The following is a 7,431-nucleotide window of genomic DNA, read 5'->3' as shown; positions in this document are numbered from 1 at the left end:
AACTCCACTTGGGCCCTAATGGCCCAAGTTGCCTTCCACCTCATGGCCTTTTCAGGCCCGTTGATAGTTAAATTAAATATAAAATGTTGTAAATACTTCTAGACAATTATACAAAGAATTTAACATCACCGGAAACATTTTCCACAAATATAATTTATCGATAATACCTGTTGTTATCTGATATTCATCGAAACCCTTCTGGTGAACCCAAAAGGCTTCTTGAACCTCTCGAAAATATTCAGGATATTAACGTAACAATTCCACAAATATATTCTCATCACTTCCATCCCACTAACACTCAGCAGATCGTGATAATCTTAAGCCAGTGACCCCGTAGGTTCGGTAATCATAGACATGAACGAAACCCCTTCGTTCAATGACAGATAGCAGAACCGTGGACATCCTTATCGGTCCCTATGATTACTCGAATGACATTCGAGTGAACCTTGATGTTCTCTTTGCTTCGTTATACTTTACAAAACCCGGTGTGTATCAAGATCCTCTAGAGTCATCACCATGCTCACTATACCATTGCTCCCTTTACCGGTTTTGTTCTTCTTTGTCGTTGACGTGTTCCGGCATCCCCGTGACGTAGTCACCTGTGTTTAGCCAGACGATGATGGATGCCATCACATCGAGAGGGCCCTAAGAATATCTCTCCATCGTCGGAGGAGAAAATCCCACTCTCGAGCTGACCGGTCATTTGTCAAACTTTTCGGTGAGCCTGAAAGTTGTCGTTATGATCACCTTGTTATAGGTGACGTTTGAGCAACCCCAAAGCCCACTGTCCAGTAGGAAGTGAGCGATACACTCTCATGGTCTAAGGAACTAAAATGCATACTAATGCTTCATGTTATAACAGATGATTTTAGACGATGTAATCACATAGTATAAAAGACAAGTATTGGGTCGATTCAATATGATCATTCTTCTAACGTCATAACCTCAATGTTGTTGTAGGACTATAGTACACTTAACAATATCGTATGATCCGGAAAACATGATCACCAACAACACTTGAACCGGTCTTAGAGCCGAGACCGGGAACCTTTTGTTTACCGTTTATAATTCTACACATGCATATGAGTTTTCCACTGAATCGCATATTCGAGGATTATAGCAGTTATAGCATGGAATATAAAATCTTCACTATGAATAATTGAAATATAATAATACAATATTATTGCCTCTAGGGCATGTTTCCAACAAGCTTGTCATCAAGTTCTTGCTCGTCCCTGAGGAGTTTGACCCATCTGTCATTAAGTTCATCCTGTTCGGATTTAAGGTATTGGGACTTCTGCTTGATGCTTTTGTCCGTGCTGGCAAATCGTCCGCGTAATATTTTGAGCTGAGGTACTTCAAGGGGTTCCTCAAAGAAATGTATTCATAGGTTGCGAGGCTCCTATCTTCCTTGGGATCAGGCATGTATGATGTCCTCGGGGTCGTCCTTGTCCTCATTGATCATATCGTTGTTGTCATTGTCGCAAGTGCCTATGTCATTGCTAGTGTTTTGGTTGTCGGCGCCATCCTGAGTGGCGCCATTGTCGGGAGTGTCTTTGAATTGGTAATATAAGATCATGGAAAAATTGGGTGTATTTCAAGGATGTCAAGAAACAATGTGCTCTGAGATGGAGCATCCTAGTCTACCCGAACACCCTTAGTTCAACATGGTATATTTTTTACATACTTGAAATGACCCCAACTTTTGGAACCATGTGCTCCTTCCCATGGTAGCTTACAAGCCAGGTTAGAATGATTTCTGAAACCGTGTGCAAGATGTGACACACCTGACCCATTTATCACCCTTTTTTGACCGAGGGAACTCCACAAAATTGTAGAAAACAAAACAACTTGGCATGGTATCTTGAATTGGTCATACAAGGTCATGATAACAAAATGGGGTCATTTCAAGAATGTTGAGAAACAACGTGCACTTAGAGGGAGCCTTGTGGCCTACCCGGAGACTCTTTGTTGAACCTGGTCCAGTTTTGGCCATTCTTGAAATGACCCAAACTTTTGGAATCTGATCGACATGCCTGTGGCAGGCCTCGATGCCTGATTTGAATAATTCCCGACATCGTATGCAAGTTGCGACATGTGCGGCCATTTATCGGCCTTTTTTGACCGAGAAAACTCCACAAAATGCAAAAATTGTTGAAAACAAAAACAACCTGTAATGGTGCCATAAATTGGTCATACAAGGCCATGGAAAAAATAAGGTCTTATAGAATGTCGAAAAACATGATGCTCTCAGACTAAGACTTATGGCCTTACGGCCTACTCGAATACCCAACGCTGAACATGGTCTACTTTTGCATATTTTTTAAATAACCTCAACTTTTGCAATTACGTGAGCATGCCCATGGTAGGCATCCATGTTAGGTTTAAATGATTTTCGACATAGTACGCAAGTCGCAACATGTCCGACCATTTATCGGTCTTTTTGACCAAGAAAACTACAGAAAATGCAAAATTTGTCTAAACCGAAACAACTTGGCATGGTACCTTGAATTGGTCATATAACATTAGGGAAAAAATTGGGTCCATTTCAAGGACGTCGAGAAACAACGTGCTATCACATAGAGCCTCCTAGCCCACCCGAACACTCTGTGTTCAACATGGTCTATTTTTGGACATTCTTGAACGGACCCCAACTTTTACAAGAAGGTGGGATTCCTATGGTAGTCATCCATGCCATTATCTATTTCCGACAACTTATGCAAGTTGCGACACGTCTAAACATTTATCACCCTTTTTTGACTGAGACAACTCCAGAAAAAGCAAAATTTGTAGAAAAGCAAAACAACTTGGCATGATGCCTTGAATTGGTCATACAAGCAAATAAAAAATTTAGGATGACCGTTCGATCTGGTAGCCCCAGATCTAGGGTTCCCGGAACATCCCAATCAAGTTGACATGACCTGCAACCACTATGCCTCAAAAAGCGAACGAGTTACATATGCCGCCATCGTCCACCAAGACCACAGTCAGGCGCGATTTTCACGGGAAGTCGCGTCGTCCCAATCTCGCGGCTGGCTGGAACAGCGCGGAGCCTCGCCATGAAGCCGTATGCCACTTCCAGTACTATGGCAGAGATGCTACATGCCTTCACTGCTCCCTCCACGCGCCGTCGTCCGGCCTAGATGATGTCGCGGAGGATCTGGCGTCATGGCCGCCACGACGCATCTCCGGGCAGAGCCGTCCGCCATGTCATCCATGGAGTGTTGCGCCACCACCCATGCACGCACGGAAGTCCATTGTCGGCCATGGACCGTTGGCCGCCGCCACATAGGCTAGGGGCGCCACCTTGCCTGCTGCCCACGGGCCGGGCGCACCAAAAGGGGCACCCTTGCTGCTTCAAGGGGATCTCATTGCGGACCCGCCTGTCCTAGTGCCTTATGCACCGGGCTCGCCGCCACCATGGACCTTGCCGGAAGCAGCGGCGGCAGGAGAATGGCCTAGGGAAGGCTGGCGGCGCTGGTTTTTTGGGCCGCTGGCCTCACCCAAGGAGGCAATGAGACGGGGTACACGATATATCCAGCATTTTGTGAAGCGTCATGTATCTTAATTGTGGTCTCCGTTATGACTGGCAGCTGAACGAAAGTGGTTTCTGAATCGTGGTCTCCTTTATAAACCGGTAGCTGAATAAAAGGCAAAATATAGAGCAAAATATTTGATGTACCAAACCCAACATAACAGATAAAAAAGTAGAAGTGCTTGCGCAAAATATAGACAACATGTGCCATGGGGCAGCCTGCGCCGGGCTTCTTTCACCGCTGTTGCGATGATACGGGGATGGCCCTGCTGAATGGAATGGAATGGTATGGAAAAGCTAGCTAGCTAGCTTACTAATTAAGTTGCTACATCTTATCATCTTATTTTTTGCCGGAAAGAAATTAATGAAGCTTCACCGTAGGTGATGTATATCTAGCAAACAAGCCGAGGTCAAATATCTGTCTATTCGCCGGTTTCGGCCTGTCAGTCTAGTTACTTAATCACTTAGTCATCAGTGCAAGTTAGTGGCAAGGAAGGAATAAACCGCGTTACCATGCATGCATTGCATGCCTCGCTGGCCAGTACTCCTCTCTCTCTTTCTTTCTACCGAGCTATCTAGTTCATGTAGTACAAGAAAAAAGACAAAAAAACATGGATGACTAATGCATAGCTGTCCTCTCCAGCAAACATGCATCTTCCGCCGAGAGAGCTTATGTCGTAGGAGTAGGTTGAAGAGCAAGCTAGCGATCAAGTAGTGCATACATAGCTTATGTCGTAGGAGTAGGTTGAAGAGCAAACTAGTTAGCGATCGAGCTAGTATGTACGTATGTACGCTTACTCCAACGTAGCCAGTTAGCACGTGAAATCGATTCGCTGAGCCATCTCGCACGTAAAAACCAATCGATAGTTGCATTGCGAAGTCCTATCTATCTGCTGCTACTACTACCTAATTGCATTGCAAAGGAGGTCGACGGGCTTATCGAATTGAAGGAAACCGCAACCACGGCCGCTCTTGGAGTTTTCAAAATCAAAACCTGCGATTAGAGATCGAGCGATCTGCGAGCACAATGTCGCTCACGACTTGCCGGTCCATGTCCTCATGCGCTTGACCGCAACAACGACCGCTCCTGGAGTCTTCCGTTGAATTATTTATAAGAAACTTTTTTATTTCCTTATCCTTAACATGCATCTTAATGAGCATAATTCTTACTTAAATTATCAAAATTAACAACGTAGCAATGTAATTTAGTGAGCCTTGGAAAGTGTGCATATTCTAATTGTAAAACATATATTGCAACAAAGGTGGATTTTGTTACTTTTTTATTTTTTTAGATTCCCTCTTAAGATTCTATTGTCAAGTCCAATTGTTCAACATAACGTGAACATAAAGAAATGACAAAATCAATTTCATTTACTTACTGATTTGTGCCATGTAGTTGAGCTTCCGACACATTATATATGATATTAAAACTATTTTAGTATGTTCAAAAACTATGGCAGAGAACTCTAAAGATGGAAAGATGTTTCTAGTGCTCTAAAGTAAATAGAGGTGATATTTATGCAAAATAATAGAATAATCGTCAGTCCGGTTGCACCCACAGTATAAAGTAATGCCTAAACCCCTATCTCTAACGAAAAATCTCTAACCACATTTCATCATTGTTATGGTAGAAACGAGCGGCCTATCCGCATCTGACACCTGCATTATTTGGGAGGTGGTGGGGTACGGTGGCGTGTGGAGTTAGTTTTGTTCTTGCAAATCTTGTTAACGTGATTACCATCCTCATGTGTGGACGTAGTATTTTCTAGTGATTTGATTCAAGGTCAACCTTTTTGTAGTTTGCCGCCCCTTGCTGATAGGAATTGCCTCCTTGCCTTTAAGGCGTTTCACGCTGGTCACCCTATGGGACCTACTCCCTCCTATCACACACTATACTGCTTTTAGAAACTGTGTGCGATATTTAGGGCCTGTTCGGCAGCTCCCCAACTCCCAGCTTCCCTGAATCCAGGAGCGGAGCTGGCCCGAACACCCTGGCTCCACGAAGCTAGCTTCTGGGATGTGTGGCCTGGCTACGTGCAAAAACCGGGAGCTGCTCGTTTGGAGATCCCAGAAAACGCAAAAGCTGGAGTTCACTTTTATTACGAGGATGTGCCACCGCCAAGTGACATACCTGTTCGATAGATAAGCTGGAGAAGTCTCGATACATCTCGATCCCCATTCTCCTCCTGCCGTATCCCCACCGGCTAGTCCAACCCTAGCCGCCAGACATCCCGCCACCGCATCCTCACCGGTCAACTTCGTCCGGCAACCTCGACCCCACCCCAAAGAAGGTCTCGTCCTCGAGCAGCCCTTCTTCGTGACGCTCGCGACTCCTTCAAGCTCGCCCCATTCCGCCCCCACCTGACAGCAGCCGGCACCCCCGTCGTCGGCGACGCTGCTCCTCTGCCCCGCCGTCGCCGCTCGAGAAGCTCAAGGTGAGCTCGTGCAGATGTGCAACCTCACCACTCTCCATTCAGTTTATTTTACATTGAGTTACAGGCCATTTGGTCCAGATTTTTGGATGTCCAGATGCACAATCTTTTGTAAATAAGATGAACTTTTCTGAATGTGAGCATACATATTTGTAGACGAAAGCTATCATTTGGTTCAGATTTATAGATGGGAGCTATGATTTTTAGATTTATAAGTGAAATAGTCCCTGTACAGAATTATAGATGTAATAGACTCTGTATATGTTTATAAATGAGATATTCCATATACATACGTACAGATTTATAGATGAAATAGTCTCTGAATATGTTTATAAATGAGAGCATACAGTTGTTTTTATGACATGAATCTTTATATATATGAGAGCATACAATTTTATTAGCACACACAAAGTGACATGGACTTTTATATAGAGTTGTTGAAAATGGTTGCCGAATGGACTATTGAGAACACTCGGATTATCACCGAGTTGTTTGTCCAGCAAGTGAGAGCTGGAAATAGGCCAAATACTCACTTGACCTCCAATGCATCTGATGAGGTGGTGAGGCAATTCAAAATAAGAACAGGGTTGGAGTACACAAATGATCAATTGAAGAACAAATGGGACAAACTAAGAGGTGAATATGGTGTATTCAAGAAACTTAAGTTGAAGGAGACAGGAGCGGGATGGGACACAGAGCGCAACACTGTGAAACAAGATGCTGAGTGGTGGAAGAAGGCAAAGATAGTGAGTTTTCATCCTCATGTTGTGCATATCATATCTTTCTTCATATTACTTGTTGTTGACAAATGTTGTCTTGTTTGTATATTTACAGGACATTCCAGGTTGTTACAAGTTCAGGAAGCATGGACTTCGCAATGAAGAGAACTTGCGCATCATGTTTGAAGACATCACAAGTGACGGTTCCGATCATTGGAATCCGAGTTCTGGCATCCCCCCTACTTCTACTGCACTAATATCAAGTGCCATAAATCTTGAGCAAATAGAAGATGTTGATTTGTTGGAGGATCCCGAAGAGGCACCATCTCCTATTACACCAAAGGTTAATAAGAGGCTTGGCAAGATCATTTGTGACACAAACAAGAAACCCAAGACCGCACAAGTGATGCAGGAGCAGATTACAATGATCGGGGACATTTGTAAGGAATCACATTCGTCGTTTCAGTCGTTCTTTAAGCACGATGACACCACCTCTGTTGCATCTGTTATGAAGGAAGCAATTGCTTGTGGTGCAATAGAAGGCAGTGATGAGCACTTCATTGCCTCTGAGCTTTTCATCAAGAGAGAGCAAAGGGAGATGTTTTTGAGCATGAGTGTTCACACTCGTTTGGGTTGGCTAAAGAGGAAGTTCAATGTCAAGTACGGGAACTAGTAGTTCCCAGTTTATGCCATATATGTGATGGTTGCTTATGTCCTATGCTACCGAACCATTTTATTTACTATG

At 43.9% G+C, this 7,431-nt stretch overlaps 1 long non-coding RNA gene across 1 annotated transcript; it reads left to right on the top strand.

Moving 5' to 3' along the window:
• Window positions 1–5,734: 5,734 nt before the first annotated feature.
• LOC119337369 lies at window positions 5,735–6,876 on the top strand. The gene is made up of 3 exons (XR_005163252.1): window positions 5,735–5,970; window positions 6,400–6,713; window positions 6,802–6,876. It is a non-coding gene; the product is annotated as an uncharacterized LOC119337369 (long non-coding RNA).
• The last annotated feature ends 555 nt before the right edge of the window (window positions 6,877–7,431 follow it).

This window comes from Triticum dicoccoides, chromosome 7B (genome assembly GCF_002162155.2).
Source record: "Triticum dicoccoides isolate Atlit2015 ecotype Zavitan chromosome 7B, WEW_v2.0, whole genome shotgun sequence".
Lineage (NCBI taxonomy): Eukaryota > Viridiplantae > Streptophyta > Magnoliopsida > Poales > Poaceae > Triticum > Triticum dicoccoides.
This window is presented reverse-complemented; position numbering and strand designations above follow the sequence as displayed.